Below are 23,638 nucleotides of genomic sequence, written 5' to 3'. Positions count from 1 at the left end.
TTCTATCAAGAATACAAAAATATTAGCATCCTCGAAGTGTTTTATCTGGTTATGTATTCTTTTTTTTAGTTAAAGAATTAAACGTATTTTTATAGTTTTCATCCAGGAACGGATAATCTTCCCGGAAGTTTTCAAACATAAATAGCAACCTATAAATAGTTAGCCAAATCTTTGTATCTCTTGGAGATGCTATTTTTGGTGACACTATTAGGGTCGGTACATATGGACCGCTGAGAACACTCCATTATTACTTACACCAGGTCTAAAAGATCAAAATTTTTGTACAGTTTGACTATTTTTCCAATATTTCTCAATCATTCTCCTCCCCCCTCTAGGTCTAGTCACGGAGACTGCCACAACTCCAATGACTCAAATCTCCCTCTTCCCCAACTTAGAGAAATAATCAATATCAGGTTACAAAAGAAAATGGGACAAATGGATTGTGCCACTTTTTCGTTATCTGTGTGTCACAGATGAAAACAGCTTCGATAAACTTGTAATGTTCGTGCTATAATTAAGATACGAACTGATTTTCTAGCAGTTGTCATGAATGTTTATCGTTCGATCCTCATATCTGATACAATCCATTTCTATTCTAGTACGCAGAAACAAATTTCCATAGTTAAAAAAAATATATAAAAAAAAACTCTTGTAAGCTATTTACGATTTAAATATATCATTTCCGCTTTGTCGTTTCTTTCTACAATAGAATGTTGTTGTTAGTGGAAGCGAACCATGCACATCCCTATAATTTATCGCGTAAGGAACGATATTCGCCTGCTTTTTTTTTCTCCCCCCCCCCCATTTCTCGAAGTGAACTGGCCTAGATACAAACACGTGAGATTCGTTTTGTAGGCCAGAGGCCAATGAACTGTCGACCACGGAATGTCCCCAAAACTGGGAGCGTTGTATCTCGTGTGCGGTGGTGAAAAAGCAAGTGAACTAAGAATGTGGTAGTAAGGATACAGACGAAATATAGGTCGATTGGAAAAGTGTGTCCTACATAAGGGTCACATGTCAATAGAATCGGCGAAAGCAGGAAAGAGAAAGTTGGCTAGTTAATAAACTAAAATTTACGTTAGCGTTGCTACTGCGGCTGGTGTTGTGTTGAGTCCGTAAGTGAGGAGAGGACCGTATTAAGCAAAACGTGTGTTAAACAGGTGCATCAGTAAACAAAATAGGGAAAGAAGGGAGATCACAAACACTCACACATTCACTAACAGTATTACGTAAATCTACTTATCCTAGCGCTTACGAAATGCAACTTTCTCGGAACGAAAAAGTAGTTGTGAAATTTAACGCCAGGCGGCGCTGTTATTACTAACACCTGATTATATTGTGCAACATGTCGAACACTTACGTATAACATATTAGGTAACAACAAGTAATGCTTCATATTGGTAGGGAATATTGCAAGTGCAGTAAGAAATTCTTTCAAGACAAATGTCAAAAATAAGTCAGTGTTAACAGCGCCGCCTAGCGTTAAAATTCACTAGTACTTTTTGGGTTTGGTATGTTCTTCCAGATACATGCAGGAAGTAAACTTCGAAATGCACTCCTTTGTCACAAAGCTGATTGAAACTGAAACAAAAAAAGGGGGTGGATACAAGTAGGTATGCAACTGTATCCACCCCCTTTTTTTGGGAGGGGTTAATAATAACGCGGAGAGGAAGAGGAATATTTAAGGTACATAAAGCAATCCATCATGCAGTACATTATACATTACCAAACCGCGTATTAGACAAACCATTATAATGTTCTCTTGCATTTGTCCGAAACAAAATTCATTTCAGGTCTCAAAACAAAACGAAGAATTATAAAATCTCATTTGCACACTCTTTGGATATGATAGTTATTAATAAGTTGAAATTGATCACTTTTGAAATTACATACCCAAGAAGTATTAATAAGGTAAGTACTGGAAAAGGACTTGCTGTTTCGAGATTTCAAGTTCAATTAGTCTTCTTTTTTTACTTCGGCCTCAGGTCTTAGACCTACAACAACAATGTTCATTGCTATCTATTCTTCCACCGCTTCCAGCTGGTCTGGTCTTCTAGCATTTTGGTTTCCATTTTTCTATCTTTTTACATCCTGTTAACATCCTTTTTTCTTATTTATTGTCTATTCATTTACTGGTTGTAAGTTACTCGTCTTGTATATCTTTTCATTGCTGATCTTATTAAGTTTTATTTTTCACACAATTTTCCTACGTGTTTTCATTCCTGTAGTAGTGTTAACGATTTAATCTTAATAGTTTCACTCGTGTTTCAGATACATACGTTAAAACTGGTCTTAATAAATCACTCCTTCTGGATGAATTTTCATTCCTAAGTATTTAAAACTCATCGCTTGTTCTATTATTTTTCTGTTTATTTCCAACTTACACCTGATTGGTTGCTTACTAATCGACTGTTTTGGTGTCTTCTATTGATTATTTCCGTATTATATTTCGGCATATCTGTTAGAAATGAAATACTTCTCTTTTATCAATTATATTCTGTCTGTTACCATTACTAGTTCAACTGCATAACAGATCGCATTTGCTATAGTATTACTAATTTTTATTTTATTCTATTTAAATTCTTATCTCTTAGTTCTATTATTTCATCGGTTGAAATACTAAACAATAGTGGACTTAATGACCCCATCTAATTCCTTTCTTCATTTCAATCTCTTTTGTTTCATTATTGCATTACCCTATTGCAGCTTTATCAATATAAATATAAGCTTAAATGACTATATTTTTTTTCCCCTTTTGGGAAGCATAATCACGAATGGGGAACAATTGCCATCGAATCAAAGAAGCTTAAAATCATGTTACCATAAAATAATACAAACTTATCAAATAGAATGGTCTTCGTATATATTAATTACCATTCGTAGATTTGAAATAAAACATACATAGTGATAATAAAAGCAAAAGTGTTCTTGATGCATAAAAAATAATTGTTTATTAAGTTAAAAAAAAAAAAAAAGAAGGTTTTTAACTCTTTTTCCAGAAGTCGAGATCCCTTATTATGACATTAAGAGAACTATTATTTAACACCAGCAACAAAATCAATCAACTATTCTTTCCAAAATCTTATCTAACAAGTCTTACATTAAGTTTTTTTTCTCTTAAAACATCTCATGCTGATGAGAAAAAAGCTTTAGATATTAAAGTCATTTTCATATGCATATTTCCAATGCTTTTCTTGCTCAGACAGAATATATTTTCCGTTTACATTGTAAAATTCTCTGCTTTACTTTCCAAAAGAGTCGTTTTCTTAGGGGGGATTACTAGATTGTTATGAATTCGTTATTTTTCCCCCTTCCTTCTCTTTACAAGCTTCAGCGAGCACTAACACATGTATCAACGAACTGACTGAATCAGCCCACTTTCTCTTCTATGACGCCCTTCGAAACCGGTTTTTCATATGCAAAGGGAGAGTGTTGTTTGTAGATCATGATCAGGTTAGTTGTATACTGACCCGAAGGGGTAAAAACTGTGTCACTACGGCACCTGCTCCTATTTTCAGTTGATGTGTAGGTGCTGACCTCTTACGGACAAAGCAAGAAGCAAAACTTTCAACAAACTTGGAAAACTGGCACTAAAAGTATTGTATACAATTCTGAGCACATTTCTTTTTTTTTATTATTCACCTTATCTTTTGAAAATCTGAGTGAGTGATACTATTTGCTCAGTTCTAAAAGATATGAGAAGGATCAAAAATATAAACAAATAAAATCTTCAGCGCCATCTTGCGAGTGTATATAAAAGTATTAATATTACAAGTATACATATTGCATGTTATATCCTCCTCAAAAAATTAGAAAATAAATAATATTGTCAATTTTCAAGTCAATATTATTATTCGTGATGACGATATTAGGAGAGAAGGAAGAGAATTCATATTTGTTTTTTAGTTTAACCCTTTTGGATTTATTAACATATTTTACTTCCGTTTTTTTCACCAATAACATTTATTTCAAATTCCTAATTTGTGCTATAATTAAAAAAAAAAAAATCACAAAGATAAGTTTCTTGTTTGCTATTTCATCGCACCTCCCGAAACAACTCTTCATTTGCCAAGAAAAGCTTTCTCTGTAAGTAAGCTAAAGTTCAGCAACTTCGAATCAGGCCGATAAGTATATTCAATCAATATTTGCGAAATTATCTAGAAAATTCTGTGGCTTCTTGCTATCCAAGAGTACACAGCATGACGCGTCATAGCATTGTAACTAGAAAGCTCTAAGTTGCATTTAGCAGACGAACAAAGTCCGCCAGACAAAACCAGCAGGAAGTCATCGGTATGACGGATGCTACCCTTTTGACTGCGTTAGAATTTCCTATAGCTTTTGACTGATGAGTTCTATTACAATGACCTTTCGATGCAAATAACAAACACTATTAGATATTGCATTATAGTATCTACCACCCATGGACTATTCGATAAATTCTGAATTGTCCTATAAACTTACACATAACCTATTCGATTCATCCTGTTTTTCAGTAGCTAACAGAAATCTTACAAAAATAGGCCTATGACGTCTTCAAATACAAAACGCATCCCACACGTTGTGTTAACAATGTATCATGTGTCAACATTAGTTTTGGGCACGTTCATAAAATAAAAATGGTTATATATATATATACATGTGTAGTGTATGTATGTATGTATATATATGTAAAATACGGAAGTTTTCGCTGTTTTTGTGTATATATATATTGAACTATTATAAAAGATGAAAGAATCAATAACAATGAAATAAATAATTTAAACTATCAAAATCCCATTAATATTATTTTCATTGCGCAGTATCAAAACATTTTGTGAAAACCAAAACAGAAAACTCAGCCATGACTTATATAAATTTCGTGTCATTTCGGAAATATTGAAAATGAAGTAAAAGATTTTATTTCGTGTTACGATTAAACTGCTATTAGTCTTCAAGTTTTTTTTTTCTTTTTCTTTTTTTGAGCGTGAACTACAACAGATAACTAAAGATTTCCAGTCGACGTCTATTTGATCCGTCTGGATTGCGTGATCAACCTTTTTTTTGACCAAAAAAAAAAAAAAAAATACAGACTATGTAATTATATCTGAAATTCAAAATTTGCGAGTTGTAATTTTCTGACCAGTTTAGAAATTCTTTTCTTTTTCTTTTTTTAAATCTTAATCTATCTTGTCTGGCTTGTCTTAATCTACGCGCGCTTTTCTAAGAATGTAGTCTCCATTATAATTCAGTTCGTTATAACCGAAATAAATAACAGCATCCCTATTTCAGTTTACGAGCCACTGTCAGTTTTTGCTTTTAAATGATACCGATTCTGCTGAAATCTTCTTTAAATATTTTGTCATAAGCTATCGATATTCTGTAGGAAAAAAAAAGTCATTTATTTGTCCTCACTTCAACTGCTTGGAAAAAGAATTCAAAACTTCGGTTATGAAAAAGAAAGAGAGAGAGAGAGAGAGAGAGAGAGAAGTATTAAAATGGTCTAGAAATATGGTTTTCAATACTCAATCTCAAATACCAATCTATTTAATTATCATTATTATTGCAGTTTTACGAACAAATTATTATAAATCTATAGATTTATAATTTAAAATTTAAAGTCCAAACATTACTGCTGTCTGAGTGGCTAATTGTTAACCAGAAATGCTGCTCTAGATAGACACGTGATATCTAGCCACTTCAGACCTCCACTAAGTAGGGTGACAATCTCACACTACTTGATGAAAATCGACTCTACCTAAAGAATTTCCCAAACCATCCATAACAAAGTGAGATTCAAACCAACAATCTGCAGGCTAGAGAAAAGAGTCGCTACCTAGCAACCAGGTTGAGACTCGGGAATCAACGAAGAAAGCATCGTGTATACCATTCATGAATTCTCAGTAGCAGATTCAAACATATTTATTTCCAAAAGGCACTCTTGGTTCTCAGATGTAAACTTCATGACCACAGTCAAAAAAGCGATTAATGTACCGGTAAATGTACGCCTGCCAATCAAAAGATACTCAGAATATTAACAACGATCTAGGTCTAAGTGATCATAGAATGGCATAATGACTACCTGGTGAATAAAGTGTATAAACTTTCAGAATGATTTATCAACTCCTTTCTATTATTTATTATAGGTGTTAAACAGACACCAAGAAGAAGATGGAATCCAGTCGTAATTAAGTCTCTTCTTTTCCAAGCAAACCAGTGAATAATACTGAAGAGATATTAGTTTCATGTAGTGAGAAATGTATTGAAAAAAAAAAAAAAAAACAATAATAGGAACAGTTCAAACATGGTCGGGTGAGTATCGAGGAAGAATCACAATCAGTTCGTCTCTTAGTCTTATAAAAAATATACTGACAAAAACTGAGCAATCGACCTTCGAAGATCGTCCAGTTTTGCAGATGATCTGGATGTCTAGTTATGAGTTTACCGTATGATATAATCTACAATCATTTGAACAGGAATCAAGAATCAAAATGGTGGAACAAATCTTCTGACCTTTTCGCAAAGACAAAAGACGACATTGTTCAAAACTGCTCATGGAGCATGTCAGTGTTAGAATATATTACCACATCCTGCTAATTCACTAGATTTCGAACCGATGACTTCTTCCTTTTTTCGAGTATTTATATCTTTATTGCGAGAACTGGTGACAATAAATCTTTTGAGAAACTGAGTTTGCCACTCACACTAGAGTGAGAACTTCGAGAAAGTCTTTAAAAGATAGTGAATCATTGGGGGAAGTATCCAACTTTAGGAAAAGCTACTAGTTTATTGTCTTCTTGCGAAAGCTAAATATGGGTCAATGAATTATTTTGTGATCAAACAATTAATTTATCTGTTTTTGTTATGATAATGTAGTCATTTTTAGGCCTTCTCCCCAGCCATCCTTTGCCTTATAAAGACAACAAATTGCGCAATGAGCGCATGTTAAAAACACAGCTGATGGACACTGTTATTTGACGGCTGCATGACAGGCAGCAGATATCACAAAAGTCAACTGCTCATCATCTAGGATATAAAGTTTTACCAAGGATATAAAATCACTACATTATGTTTATTAATTGCGCATATTCTCGTTCCAGGGTGCCTTTTTTCTGATGAAAACTCTATCACTTCAAAAAAAAAAAAAAAAGATTGCATAACTTACCTTTAGTTGAAGAGCCCTTATTGAAGAGCTTCCTTCTGTCAGAGATGGGATTCAATCCAACTTTTCGGTTGGAAACACCTGGTAAAAAAAATAAATAAATAAATGTTTATTTTTGAGGCACAAACTACCATTCAGATCTTAATAATCACAATTTGCTGTATAAAGTAGCCCTTTCTCAGGAAATTTGAAAAATATCGTCAGCTGCTACTTAATCATGAATTTAACAAATTACATACTAGTACTTAGTACTTCTAAAACAATAAATTTATATTCCATTAAGAGAGAAACAAAGAAAGAAAGAAAAGAAAGAGAGAGAGGGAGAGAGAGAGAGAGAGAGAGAGAATAGATCCCCCTGTTTCGAAATCGAAACCCTAAATTTCCATAGGCGAAGTGTCATGAATTGAGACTATCTTTTTGAAAATATAGTTTAAAGTACATAATATCACGCTGAAGTAGAATTTAAATAATAAAAAAAAACATTTATTTAATGAAACAAAAGTGAAAATTCTACAGTATTTATCATTTAGAGTTAAAATAATTATTTTAAGTATTTTTTCACTTTTTTCTTCTTCAAAATGTGATTTTTTTTTTTCAAAGGTATCTGTGGGTCTTTTTGATGTAATGGTAGGTAGGTAGTCATTTCGATAGCTTGTAGGATTAGGTTTTAGAAGATGGTTTTTCAATATCATCTTCTTTTGCAGTTCCTTGCTCAGTCATTTCGATAGCTTTCTTCAACAGAAGGCTTCTTTTCATGCGAATTCAGCAATTAATTATTTCAGCAATTAATTTGCTATCGCAACCAAAAGGTCGTTGCATTTTCCAAAGAAGATTCAAAAATCTTCATAGGCTTTCATTAACTGTGAGAAGAGTTTTATTTAAAGTTCCTTTGGATTGGATTTGGCAAACACATTCTATGCATCTCTAACAGTTTTTTTTCTTTTTTTTCCCCCCTTTTTTTTATAGCATCCAAGTGCTCCACATATTCATCAAAACGGTTGGATCGTTGAGCTATCGATACCGCGAATCACAACCACGATTTGTTTTTAAAAATAAATAAATAAATATAACGCAAATATGCACAGTATTTTGTGACACAAAAAACACTTATTGGATTGATAATTAAAGCATGTTGATTCAGTTACAGTATTAGAAATCTGTACGCTGTGGTTTCAGTCAGCAGGCAATCTGCAATTGAAAGAAATGCATTTCTATCGGTTGAAAAGACCTAATTTCGAATCCTGTCTCGAACGTAAGGAACTTATATACGGATTTTTCAGGTAAAGATGAGTTAATAGGTCTCAAACTGAATTGGAAGAGTCTTTCCACCGAGAAACTCGAGTTTCTGTCGCTTCAAACCAACAAAGTAGTCGGAGAACATCCACATTTAACAGACATAAGCTGGCCACATAAGCTTTAAATTAGCTGCTTTCGTAATTCTAACGACAGCAATCTAAGTTTCATGGATTGAGGGTTATAGCTAATCTGTGTGACAGATGAAAACTCAAAGATTTCGGGGGGGGGGGGCTCACCACCTCCATTTGAGGATAGCTAACTGAGTCTACTTTGAAAAAAAAAGACAAGACGGTAAAAATCTGTTGAAAATAGAATATCAACTTGCTATCAGACGTTACTTAATTGGATTTGAACAGAAATATCCGTAAAGTAAAAAAATATAAAATAAAATAAAAATAAAAAAGAGAGAGACTGATTTCCAATGACAGCTGACATTCCTAACAAAACTTCTTACTGATTTGATAATTTCAAGACTTTTTTTTAATTGCACTATAGAAAACTATACTTAATCGTTGGAATACAATTCATTATATTTGGTTATATATTTTCCATTACTGTGGAGCTGAAGTAATCAATGCTGCAACTCATCCACTATGAGAATACCAGTTAGTAATTCACGGGAGCAGGTGTTAGCAAAGGTTTCTATCCAATATATTGTTCACTGTCGCAACATTTGAGAAGAACCTATATTTACTTCGAGCGTTGGCCCACACGTTCGACACTAGCAGAGTCAAAAAACCTTCAAGTACACACGCAAAGTATACACACAATTGGTCATTGTTTGATCACTGACATTATTGTTGATTTTATTTTCTTCTTTCTGTACCATAAAACTGTGCCTGGTGAAACCTTAATGCTATTATGAACAAAAGAATTTGTGAGCTGAAAGTCATACTCTCTGTCTCTCTTTCGCTCGCTCTGGCTGAATGCCAGTTTTTACGTCGTGCATAGTATTTTACTATGAGGGATACACAGCTGAACTTAAGTACAATACAAAAAGGACTGCAGGGAACTATTCTACACTACATATTACGTATATGTAAAAACAGAAAATCATGCATAAGATGAGAAAGAATAGGAATGGGAATCTTAATGAGAGAGAATAATCGGATTTTTACCATATATTACATATTAGGTTTCGTATCGAGTAGAATTCTCTTCATGCAAATGAATTTTTATGACCCGGGTTCGATTCCCGTCCATGATGCGAAGAACCTTTATCTGGTTTCTTTCGCGTAAAGGTGAGTTAGTCGGTCTCTATTTAAATATTAGAGACTCCAAGTGGCTTGAAAAAGTTCCATGCTTGGTCATTTATAGCAGGGTTTCGGGACTGTGTAACTTAGTACCACCCACGGTACGAATATACTATAGGTTTACAAAGCCTTTCGTGGATGGAGCCATATGAACATTAAAAAATTTAAATAAAAATCATACTGATTTCCAAAGTCCTATTCGAACACAAAGACATCAGAGTCAGTCTTCTCTTGTAATTATTGTTCATATACAGTAGAGTTTTTATATTGATCTGAGTTAAATTTTCAATTATTGATAGCTATTTATTTTCGTGAGAACCATCATGATGTCTGTGATGATTAATGAATTATGTAAATATACGTTATTCATAAAACGCTATCAAGTGACGTACTTTGTAAAAATTTGAAGAATGTGTTAAAAGTTAGTGCATTTATAACAAATATAACTTTGTTATGTTTGACTTCACAAATATTAAAATGATACAAAAGATAATATTTCATTAAATTCCATCCGCCTGATATTCCAACCGTAATTCTGTTTGATATCAGCAATTATGCAATGCCGTCCATTTTGAGTAACCATATTCTTAACCAATTTTTAAAATTAATTTTAGAGAAAAAAAAATATTACGTAGTTTATGTATTTGTCGAATAGGGGAAAAGGCGTTTGGTCACAGTAATAGATTTTAACTGGTGGGTAAACACACACACACACACACACACACACACACACACACACACTGCGGATACTTTAAAGTCATTCCTGAAATGTTGCGTAGAATTTTTATATGATCTTCACAAAATGCATCTAAGACAGTGATTTCCAAACTGTTTTTGTCACAAAATTTGAATTCTCATAGCACTAGAACAGTATAGTAGATTACGCGCTGGACCTTTTATGCAAATACACAATTATGTCGAATGGAAAATTTGGATTCCCATGATGGTACAAGTAATACCGAATAACAATCATTGCGAGGAAGCATAGCAAATGAAACACTTCCTGAGTAAATTTGTGTGAAAGCTGCTTGAAAGAAGACCGAAAATTGTGAAAGAATAAAAGAAAATATGTTAAGGAAAAAAGGTTCAAGCTCTCGAAAAATGCAAGTTTTCTGTAAGGTTATTCTTTCAATTTGTACTACTGTATTATCTACTCTATTCCAGGGCCTCCTTAGCTCAGTTGGTATTGACAATTCCCTTTGGTTGGAAAGACAAGTGGGTTCGAATCTCGTGTAGGACGCAAAGAATCTTTATAAGGGATTTTCAACTGAAAGTGAGTTAGCTGGTCATACGGAGGTAGCAGGGTTTTCCTCCAGAACTCGGATTTTTTATCCAGAAAAAAAAGGCCACGAGAACAGACGCAATTTGTATATTACGCATATATAAGCATACAATTGGCCACCCTATCATTATTAAAATTATGGTTTAAGAAGCCACGGATACTTGACCAGTCGGGAGCATTAAGGACTTAAAAGTTCTAGTGATGACGAAATGATGAGTAATCATGTTGTCACGAAGTTGATCTACTTTTAGTCTTCTATCCTTTGAAGTAATAAAACGAACTGCATTCAATCCATTTATATCGTGTGCTTATCTTGGCTCTCTCCTCTTCCCAATTTCGTTTCAGATACCTCTCATTTTATTTAGATGCCAGTATCGCTTTAGATTCAATATCTTTTTTTTTTAATATAGTTTGACTATTAATACTATCAGTTTAGTTTTCTTTTAACTGTTTTATTTCTAACCATCTTTCCACATTCATACATTAAAATCAGAAGAAAGGGAAAAAAAATTCTTTTTTCGAAGAAAACCATGTTTTTTAGGGAAAAAAATAATAATAATAAGCGTTGGTATTGCATCTAGGGGATTCGCCCTTTGATCAACGAGTGTAAAGCCTCCGTAGCTCAGTCGGTATAAACGAAGCCTTTTGGTCGGAAAGACCTGGGTTCGATTCCCGTCAGTGACGTCAGGAACCTTTATCTGGTCTCTTTCGATTAAAGGTGAGTTAGCCGGTCGTCTTATACGGAGGTAGAGGGTTTTTTCTTCCGGAAACTCGGGTTTTTAATTCCTCAGAACAGGCAAACCGGCCCCGTGAACATACGCTAGTACAGTCAAAAAATACATACTTAATCTCTCATTAGGAGGGCTCAACCAGTCCTAAAGGACGGTCGGGGAACGGGGAAACCCACAAGAATAAATAAATCAACGAATATACAGTATCTCTCTCTTATTGAGATATATATTCGTCGGATCGAAGAGTTCTGAATTAGGCGAGAACCCTCTAGATTCAACACAGGAGTAAGAATGTACATATTATTCTCTTCTTCCCCCCCCCCACTCTCAATGAAAAAAAAAAAAAAATCTTAATTCAGAATGCCCAGTTCACATTACACTATTTGCAAGTATGTTTCTTCATACTTATGAAGAATTTTTCGGCGCCAATAGAAGCCTTTAGCAGGCAGCAGTGCAGCAGCCGCGGTTTCACTTTCAAGGGCACAATCGTTGTTGCCCGTTTCTACCATAAGTTAACGAGAACCGTTTTTGTGATGTCACCTGGTTTCCAGGTAAGATGGCATTTGGAAGATGACCAACTATTTCCTTAAGTAGTTTATTTTCTCTTTTTCGAAAGTGGGTCAGGGTGCAATTTACTCTAATAAACACCACCCCACTTTGACCACAATGTAAATAAAATGTAGCCTTTCTAAGAAGACGCAAAAAAGTATAACGGCAGGCCCCGAGTAACGTTATGTGTATGTAGCTGCTTTGCTAGGCTGGCGCGGAGTTGCGCAAACAAGGTTGGTCGTCCTTTGCTCCACAATCACCGTTCAAGGTCGCTGTGGGTGTTGAAGTCAACGCTCACGTGTTCGCGCACGCATGTACGCAGCAAGGCGTCCATCGTATCTAGGTATAAAACCGTTTGGCGACTTACAGTGTGGCTGGCTCAAAGGATGCTGAAACATTGGAATAGGAATAAGCTAAAAAAAATCGTTCACAAGACTCTGCCAGCGCTGCTTGGATAGTTTTTTTCATCGACTGTTTCTCTACGAAATTTCTGTAGAAAGCGAGAATTGTGATCACGTGGATGTCAGCATCCGGCATGACTTGATTCAGACACCTGGCGGAAGCTTAGAGAGAACTGAGCAGCAAAAAGAAAAAAAAAAAATAATAATAGAGAAAGAAAAAGAAAAACAAGCCGAAGAGATGTCAGTTTGTGTGTGAATGATGACGACACATCTGTGATACGGATTCAGAAGAAATGGATTGTGAATCTTCCGTGTGAAGACGGTCAACAGACTTTCAGGTAATGTGTCGTGCTCGAACACTGAGTTATTGCTGAAAAGCAACGTCAAACCTAGGAGAAGCAAATTGGATTGCATCTACGTCAATTACAGTATCCTTTTATCATTAGTAACGTATTACCACTTAGCATTAGTAAGGTAATTATTTAAATGTATTTAATAGAATATTTCAAGAGAAATCTAGTACAAGGGAATTAATCAAAATACGACTGTAAAGCGTCTTTCGATTTTTAGTAGTTCACGATATAATTTGCCTCCCCCCCGCTCTCTAATTATGTTAAATTACATTAGCTATTGTATAATTATGAGTGAGCGTAGTTTAGTTGTTAAGATGATTTTCTTTATCAAAGACAACAGCTGATACGTTAAGCCTGCTTTGAGAACTTTGTGCTCTCATGTTTGCTTACGAGTGCACATTCAGCAATAATATTTTAGGCTTTGACAGTCAGTATACAGAACTGACAAGTCATCGTCCAAAAATATTCTCAGCATGGCTCTCAGCAGCTAAAAAACCTAGCGAACAATTACTCAAATTTTTTAACTGTTTTAAAATATTTAATTTACTTACTGATAATAATTTTACTAAAGTGTCCTTTCTGCGCGAAAACAAGTATAGTTGTTGGCCAACAACAATTCTGAGATAATGATTTCTTATCTGATATTACTTCCATGCTGCTTGTTTTTACATGAGCTTACAATTATAAACGCCAATAAATATTCATGGTAATAACTTTATTTTTAATTTATCGTGAAAATAGAACGATTCGAGGCCGAGATTACTCAGAAAATATTTTCAGCTGAAAGCTGAAAATATTTTCTGAGTAATCTAGAACATGTCATCTAAAGTTCGTTTCAAGTAATCTTTTTTTTCTTTTTTCTAAATTATCTTATTTGAAGGTTTCAAAAAATGCTCTAAATACAGATAAGGTAATTAGGAACATTTAATGTAAGAAATAAATAATAATACATATAAAGGTCTCAGCAAATAGCCCGTCTTTGTCATTTCTCTATAGCAGGTTTAAAGTAATATATCCATTAATCTTAAGAAGCCGAAAATCGGGCTTGTGAAGCTCCATCCATTGTGATGGTCACTAAAATGTACGATGAATTTATGCCATACAAAAATATAATTCTATTACTAATGCAAGAGCAAAATAGAATATTTTTTTTTTGCTCTCACACTAAAAAAATGATTATTCACTGACGAACGACAGACGTAATGAATATTAACAGATGAACTCAGCAAAGTATGACTCACCGCGAAAGAAACGATGTTAGTTAAATGATACAAATCTGTAAATTGTCAAGTGCGTAAAGAAAGGAAACGTCGGGAAGAGTATTGCCTGTTCTTACGAGTGTTATTAAGTTTTTAAGATTTTTTCCCTAGTAGTAACGGAAATAATTTTCTTCATATAGTTTCCATTGGTGCATCAAGAATGTAGTGAGGAGTTCTGTGCATGAGGGAGGAAAGAGTTTGAAGTAACTGTGCGTCCGGGATTTTTGTGAAAGAGCTAGACATGGTATTTCTTTTTAATACCGTTATTCTATGGCTTGAATTACTTGTTATGAAAAAATAATAACATGATGTTTGGAGATTTCATGAGGTACTTTAGGATTGTATTAACGAGTGCTATTCATTAAAGTAGGATGTTACGATTTGAAACAGGCCAGTGTTAATTCCTCCTCACCCACTCCTCTTCTTTCACCGATAGTATGTATCATTATATATAAAAAAGTCTTTTATTAGACTAGTTAGGTCTCTAATAGGATCAATATCTTCGGTTAATATTGCTGGCAGGCTTTATATGCGGTTCGGTGTTGTTTCTGGCAAAGAATGACTTTTCTAGACTGATGTTTATGACATCGTACTACATTCAACACAACCTGACAAATATTTAACAAGATTAGCCACATTATCCAGAGAACATTAGATTGGATATGGTTTACAAAGCATTAATAATTTGATCCAAGTTTGCGAACAAATGCAAATAGACTAATAATAAGTAGCAAATGCTCTAAGATATTGTAATCATTATTTAAATCACATAATTTTAATGCAGATTATTTTTGCAAAATAACATTTGCAATGAATTTAATAGTTATAACTATTAAATTCATAAAAATGACTTAAAAATGTTGACGACGAGCTCTGTATTTTAGATTGTTTGGTTTCATATAGTTTTGAGTATAAAAGTAAGCTAACTTGATATCGCCCACTTAAAATTGCTAATCTTCTAAAGATTATATCTTTAGAGGAGTAACTTAATAATGTGCAGAATTCTACTGCGGACACATCGGTTTCGAGAGCGTCAAGTTGGCGAAGCAAGATCATGGCGATATACAGCAAAAATGAAATAAAAAAAGAGACGAAACAGAAGAGAGAGGGGGAGAGAGAGAGAGAGAGAGAGAGAGAGAGAGTGAGAGAGAGTGAGAGAGAGAGAGAGAGAGAGAGAGAGAGAGAGAGAGAGAGAGAGAGAGAGAGAGAGAGAGAGAGAGAGAAACAGTTGATAAACAGTATTATCTAAAAATGTTATTTCTTTGTAATATAAGTAACTTTATGAATTTCATATGCTATAAATACTTCCAATACTTTCTGATTTAATTCAATAATATGACCTAAAATAATTTATCCGGGTCCTTGTCATTAGCATCGATGAAATACCCATCATTCCTCTTTGGTGGTTTTTTAATTTCAATAAGAAATTAATAATGCAATGAATTATTATCATCTAACAGTTCGGTGTTGTATTTGCTACTTTCACTTTTTATGTGATTTGTGTTCACACCTCTTATTTTTCTGCGATCCAGAAATATATCTGCATATATCTATTTCAAGTTCCCTGAAGAGAATCGAGAAAGGGACAGTAGTTTTTGAAACATTTTCCAGGCACTATCTCCACCGTTTCTTTTAAGTAGTATAGCAGTTTATATCCTTTCGTGGTTTCAAATTTGAAGCAGTTTTAACATCATGGTTTTGCAGCTCTAAAGTTCTACCTGTATAGCACTTTAAAATGAATGCATTCTAAAGCATCTTTGAAGTCATTTTCGATATCTGGAAAGACTTCAATTGCACTACTTCCAGATATCGAAGTTTGGAGTCCTGCATTGAATGTGTGCGTTGCAGGAAAGCATAAGTAACCACTTTGTATTTGACTAGTGACACATGCACCATACATAACGAAAATCGACGCAATGAATACCGCTATTCATTAATGTAGTTGCGATACTGTGACGTTATTCCCAACGAATAATAAACACCAATTTACTGCATCTATAATTTATTTTCAAATATTTATTATTTGACACGCAATTTGTTTGCGAGAGGTAGATTGTTGAATTTATATTAGCACTTTGAATAAAGAGGAAAATATGTTAATTCAGTGAGTTTTATCATTATAATCATGTACGGTAAAACACACATTTATCGTATTGTTCATCTATTAATTTAAAAGCTGGATATGTCCAAAAAAGAAGAAAAAATTTCTGTACCACAATTAGTGTGCTAATTGGGGTGAAGTTAAACAGAAAGAAACTTTCCCTAAGATAGTATTAAGAAAAAAAAAAAGTAAATCGACTGTTATATATCTATACTGTTGACTTATGAGAGTAACCCAATCAATGGAACTAACGTTGTATCCCTCCTATCTCGCTTAATTATTTTTTTACACTTTTTGTATATTCCTACGGAATATATCAAAAAATGGTTTTTTTGTGTGTAAAATTTTCAAAAGATGGCTGTCACCGTATTGATAGTATTTTGCTGAAGATATCCAATGCCTGCGTTAATTCACAAACCGCTCTCAGATTTCAATTTAGAATTAATCAAACATCTTCTAGGTTCCAATTATTAGCCATACCTGTCTCTAAGCCAGATATTTCTTTATGAATTCTTAATCTCCCACCCTCTTCTAGATCCGGGTACCAGTTAACAGACTATACACTATTGGTTCTCTGCACTCACGACACTGGAATGGATCACTGCACTCGCCGATATTCATGACCATCTGCACTGTGTGTTTTTTGGTCAGTTTATCTATTTGTCCTCTGCTTCGTCCATATGAAGCCAGCTAACTTACCTTATTGAAAGTTTTGCTATTTCAAATAAAATGTACTTTACATCATTGATAAAAATCAAACCCTACTCTTTTACAACCAAAGAATGCGCATTTGTAATTCGTGCTGTTCTGACTATGCTACGGAGGCGATCCTTTCACTGCAATCGTTTCAACGACTCGATGACCTTTTGCTAGGACTTTTTTTAAGAGAATCTCTATACGAGTCTTGAAAGAAGATGATGCATGTGTGTATGTATGTGTGTGTGTGTGTGTGTGAGAGAGAGAGAGAGAGAGGGGGGGGATGCAGAGAAGGAGTGAACAATCGACTATACTCTAAAACACCTATACTGTTTTTCTTAATTGTCTTTGAATACTCATAGTTGTCAATACCAACTAGGAGTATTCAAAGGAAATAAAAATAAAGAACGGCCATTTTTTTTTTTTTTTTTGTTGTTGTTGTTGGTGGTGGTGGTGATGGCGTCCATTAAAGCAGCATTCACGTGCATAAGCAACTATCGCAGCGTTATAGAAATACATTTTTCATATTAGAGGCATTTCGTGGGATGCGTATGCAAGTTACTAGAACTATCTTTGGTCGGTGATTTACTGCAGAACAAACTAAGGCTATGAGGCCTGTGTTCTGTGTCTGTGGCTATTTATATTAACACTTTGAGGCCAGTATTCTGTGGGCGATTAGCCTATTTTGTGGAATGAAAAATCCAACCTTCAGTGAATGGAAATTTCTTAAAAACTTTCTGTAAAGAAATTTTTCAAGCCATTTCAATTTTCAATCGGACCATTTACAGGGGAACAAAATGACATGGCGTGCTGAAATTATATACAAAAATAACCTCCGACTATTGATTGATTATTTTTGTTTGAAAAATTTGACAGAGTTGAACTGATAGTAATAATTCCTCAGTGACTGGACATTATGTAATTAAATTTGTATTTCGGATCTCTATTAAAATTTTCAGTTTGAAACATTGACCATTGAAATACTCATCCGATTTTACAGAAATCTAACCTTACACAAATTTCTTTAAATAATGTGTCACAGATGTCACGATAGTTCTCACGAAAACAAAGCAATATCGACAATCCAAAATTCATTTCAGAAATTTTCAACCTGTATTTACAGGCCATGGAAAAATTTACAGAATCTCTTCATATGGTCACTTTTAATATTTCCAAGGCATCTGATAGAGTCTGGCATCGCGGTCCTCTCATCGTATGGTTTCATTTTGTGAGTGAATTGCCAGCTTCCTCTCTGTTGCCAGATTCCGTTCATTGCGTATCATGGTGGATGCTTTCCTCTCATATGATTTGTCTCTCAATGCCAGTCATTGAGAGACAAATCATATGAGAGTCATTCAACTTTTACTTCAAAGTCTCGTTCTCTTCCTTCATTCCACGTAACCCTGTCCTTTTTCAAAAGCATACAACCTCCAGTTCTTCAAGAAACACATTGACAGATACCTTTCGTCTCTCTGATTACTTGTCCACGCACAGCACTATCGTGTTAGGGTCCTTGAGGTAAACAGTTATAAATGGTTGTTAAAATTCTGTCTATTTGGTCATATGCATCTGCAGTAATTTTTGCTATTAGATAAGTTCAAGAAAAGTTGATAATTTTTTTTTCGTTTCTAACGGTAAAATAATTACAAATGATAATTCTTCCCTGGATTGATGGAATTTATTGAAATTGGTATTTAGAACTATGAAAATTTGTCGTGTCAATAGAACTACATTAATGGTAAAAAATGCCAGACAAAATTATATCTAGAGTTATGCCAACGGCTCTAGGTTCAATTGTGATACGTGTGTGATAAATAGGTTATTGCGAAAGGCAACTTTTTTTTTTTATGATTGTCTATAATCATTTCTTTGCTTGTTTATTTTACTTAGAGGTAGAAACATAAACTTTAAAAAAATGTTAGATAAACACAGTACAGTAAAAGGACACATGGCATTAACAATAGATAAGCTCCTTTTATGTTACTTGTTTTATTTGATACGTCTCATCTCAAAATTCTTATATTCAATTTCTAGACAAAATTATCTTTCATATATTTATTTTTTAACACATCGTCATATTAAAAAGGACACAGTTAATATATTTATTCGCATGCAATAGTAGATGAGCTGTAATACATTTAAATGTGTTTTAATTAATTAAACTGATAACAATGATACGTTAAAATATTTCTATAAAAAAGATTTATTTTTTTTTGTTTACTATATGTATTTTTCTTATGCTATTTGTTACATTTAAGATCCCCAGTTGAAGATGCAAAAAATGCTCGCTTTGCTATGTCTTTCCCCTCCCCCCCCCAAAAAAAGAACATTCCAGCCCTCCCTTCACGTAGGAAATGTAATAGGTTTTTCAACCGTCAAGAGTAGGAGTCAAATTTACAAAAAAAGAAAAAAGAACCCGAAATCGGCCGTAAAAATAAATAAACACGGATGCGATCTGAATACTTTTCTTGGATAATACATTACAATTTAAATAGTAATTTCATCAACAATTATCATTACGTGTAATTTTAATAACGAATGACATTAGTATTTTGTTGATAATTGTCTCACCTAAAATTTTTGTAAATGATTTTGAATAAATCTTAATGAATTAAATAGCAATAATAATAATGAGAACTTATTCTAAGATACAATCGTAGAAGTATCCAGATACGTAATTTATTCCTAAGTCATCGGAAAAAGAAAGCCTAGAAATTATTAAACATATTTCAGTCATACTAAACAACAGAGAAAAAAAAAATACAAACCTAAAGTTATTTCATATTACTTCTGTGTAGTTACGGGATTAAGTCAATTAATACAATTAATACAATCTCGCTGTATTAATCTTAGGATTAATACAACGTAACATAATTTAAAAGTTCCTGGATAACAAAAATATAATAGGAAATGTTGCGTTTTCCATGTTCAAAAAAAAAAAAAAAGAAAGAAAGAAAAAGAATGCGTGCAACCCAAGAATTGCATTCCTTCCTTCGCAAACCGAACTGTGATAGCTTTCTCTACCTTCCCCAACCCTTTACCGAACTTCCTTCTAACCTTTTCTAGTGCACTTTTAGTAACGATCGCTAAACTCTTATATGATTGCTACATAAGTAGGAATGGGAGTCTTCTTGTCTCATAGGATCACCTTCACTTGCCATGACCGGCAGTTGGCATTATCTGATCAAGGTTTCGCTCCACATTCTTGCCAGCTGTGTGGGGAGATGGCCTCAAATGCTAGTTCTATCGTCCTTTATATCATGTCGTCGCTCTTCATATATATAAACTTAACGAATTGCAATTATCGATATATTAATATCTCTTGATCTGTTATATTTTAACAAATTTACAGTGAAATTTCAAATAACCTCTTTTGCAGTATAGTGAAGTGATGTTTGTTTTCAAAAAATCTAATATCATGATATTAAAAAAAATGAAGCTAAATTTCAGTTTTCTGAAAAGCGACTTTCAAAATAGGATTAAAAGAGTGTTTTACATTTCTCTGCCTTGTTTTTCTTGATCTCGCTATTTTTGAAATTCCAACACCATATTTAATGAGTGAATTGGTTATCGGGGTGTATATTTGTTATACGAAACTTGTTATTGTAACTTACTAAAGATAGCCAAAAAGCTGTATTGATTAAAAAACCCCACATCTTGGAGTCGTACAGTGAAGCCAATATTGGCACATTGCCAGATCTCTACAGACACTGAGTACAAGGTCAACAGGCAGTTTTCCATACTATGGCGTTTCGCATTCGTAGCGTTGTTGTAGGCCAAGGACAGGATTTTTATAGATTAGACCTTGACAACGCATTCTCTATAAAACTAGTCGCTTTTTTAACAGAGAAGAGGGACAGCATGAAGGCAAACGTCACACACATTTTTCACTTGCTACAACCTAGTTTGGGGTAATTTTTAACACTTTCGATTTCCTAGGTAACAACCCCAATATTTTTATATTGTTTGAATCCATATTCTCTGACCGAATTCGGGGATGATTAATGAGCACGGCTCACTCAATTATAAGTTGTCAATTTTGTTATCATTCACCGTCAGGAAAATTAACTTAAACGGATTTGGTGAAAATAAAACTTCATTAACGTGTAAGCAATTAATTTAAAATTGTTCCACTTTCAAGACTATGTACTGATGAGCTCAGCTACTATAAATATCGTCAATGGTTTTCCTTCCACTAGATGAATGGATAACGTATCCGGGATTCAACTAACACTATGTGATAGATGAATCTCATTGTCTGTAAGGCCATTCTGCTTACTGGAGACCTGAAGTGGCTTTCCAAATTTGGTCTCTAGAGCTAGGTTTCCGGATTATCATATCCTTTACCCATCCCGTACCAATACTAATGTACTGCAAGCTAACAACAGTCTTTCTTGGGTGGGATTCAAATTAAAAAAAAAAAAAAAAAACTTTGAGCAGGAGTCAAAATATGCGCATTACTTTAATTCTTCCCTCATATATATTGGCCGCAGTTTCTTACATGGTTTTCATCTGCTTACTAAAATGACCATTAAATATCCAGCCGGCCTGGTTGGCCGAGTGGACGCTCTCCAGTCAAAAGGCTGCGGGTTCGAATCCCGCCGTGGGCATGGATGTCTGTGATTGTCCGTGTAAATACCAGTGGTGGTCGGCGGTAGATGGCGTTGGTGTAGTTGCGGTCAGTTGGTGATTGAATAGTGGAGACGGAGTTGTAGAGCAGGTGCCCTCCCTCGATGAGTCCTTGGACACCCTGAAGGTGTCAAATAATAATAATAATAATATTGCTATCACATCAAAAAAAATGTTGGTCTTCAATACATTACTTATAGAAGACCAGGGGGGGGGGAAGGACCTGACGTGTGTATAGTAATATGCCTTTTAATATTATTTATTAATTTATTTTATATCAATTAAGCAACATAATGAGAATATTACCTGTTAATTAAATATTACATCCTTTTTAGTTCGAAAATAGAGGCGAATATAAAATCTAGGCTCTTGGTATTTGTTATGCATTCGCCGTCATAGGGTATTTGACAGTTAAATGTCATGACACATTCCTGTGCAATTTGAAATGTTCATGATCTACTGAAAGCATAAAAAAATCAGTTCAGATTCCTTATTATGATTCAATTGATATCAGTGATTTCTAAGCGATTTTTGCAAATTGCACAGTACGTAACAAATTCGACTTTGATCTATGCGACTCTGGACAGATTTTTAATGAAATTTGTTATTATTTATTATTATTTTTTTTAATTTGTCGATCCATCTCGAATTTGGTTAAATTGTAACATTTTCAGTGGGCGACGTTTCACTGTGATACAGACTAATAATTGTACTCTCGCTAGAAGAATTTTAATGAAATTTACTGCTTAGTTATCGTTATTAAATTATCCAGGAGTCTTTTCGATTTCAGCTTTTACTCTGACCACTTTTAGTATCAAAGTTTTACTGAAAACAACAAACTATAGGCCACAAATGACAATAAATAAAGTGAATCTATAGTAAACAGATCAATAACTTAAGTTCTTGTAGGAAATAACTTGGCATAAAAGCTGAAGAAACAGCCTAAATCTTTTCAAGAAACAACAACAACAACAACAAAAAGCACTATAGATGCTATTTTCATCTACAGATTTAAAACAAATACATAAGAAATATTATCAGATGAGAAAATGGACAAAAAAATTGTCCAGTTTGCAATTTTCTGTGGACAAGAAATAGCACAGAATGCAAACCGAGTGAAAAATTTTATTGAGATAGACGTTCTTTGCACGTCATAAACACGACGCAATTCTCCTTTACTTTATTCTGGTGCTGTATTTTCGTAATATTATTTTCGCACTGCATTCTCGAAGCCACTGCGCCTTTAACACATCACCCAGATAACGTATCGCTCGAGTATTGTTGCGCGCGAATTGATATGCGTGTGTGTTACCATTAGTAACCGCTGAACGTGCATAATTCCGGGAAAATAGAGCATCGCACAACTTTACTGTTCCTACCATTCCGAGCAGTACTTGACATCTGGATGTGCCAAGTACGTAGGAGCCTACACTTATCGGAAGGTGACTCCTTGACGATATGTAACAAGCATTTCTTCTTTGCCGTGTTACCCGTTACGGCTGTCCTTGGCCTTGACCACAAGCGTCCCTGTCTGCGCTACCGAGCAAATGACGCAAAAGCGGAACGTGGCTGAGTGGGCTCAATTTTGCAGTCGTTATCTGGTGAGCTGCAGGAAAACTGCTCATCCAGTCGTTAATTGGACGTAGGTCAATTTTTTTTTATTGGATCAAGGATTCTTCGTACGTAAAACCACCGTGGATGAAGGTTTAAATTCGGATGCATTTAAAAACGGTATAATTATGCGTACGATCATGACACAGAACGAAAATTATTTTGCCGCGGTAATGATTAGTATTTATGTACAAGTACGCACGCGGCTTTCAATTAAATTATATGCATTGAATAAAGTTGATTTAATCAAATAAACAACAAACAACAGTACAATACGTCACAATCAAAAGCAAAAAATACAAGGTTCGTTGCATTTTAAAATTCAAACTGATCTACATT

At 34.2% G+C, this 23,638-nt stretch overlaps 1 protein-coding gene across 1 annotated transcript in view; it reads left to right on the top strand.

The window, feature by feature from the left end:
- The first annotated feature begins 12,794 nt into the window (after positions 1-12,794).
- Positions 12,795-23,638, top strand: part of Eip75B (Ecdysone-induced protein 75B) — an 82,382-nt gene continuing 71,538 nt past the window's right edge. Inside the window, exon 1 of the mRNA XM_090395441.1 lies at positions 12,795-13,078. The gene's annotated coding sequence lies outside the window, so the exon portion shown is untranslated. The remainder of the gene's footprint in view (positions 13,079-23,638) is intronic.

Source organism: Typopeltis vanoorti, chromosome 7, assembly GCF_054136105.1.
Source record: "Typopeltis vanoorti isolate ZY-2024b chromosome 7, IOZ_Tvanoo_1.0, whole genome shotgun sequence".
Taxonomy (NCBI): Eukaryota; Metazoa; Arthropoda; class Arachnida; order Uropygi; family Thelyphonidae; genus Typopeltis; species Typopeltis vanoorti.
This window is presented reverse-complemented; position numbering and strand designations above follow the sequence as displayed.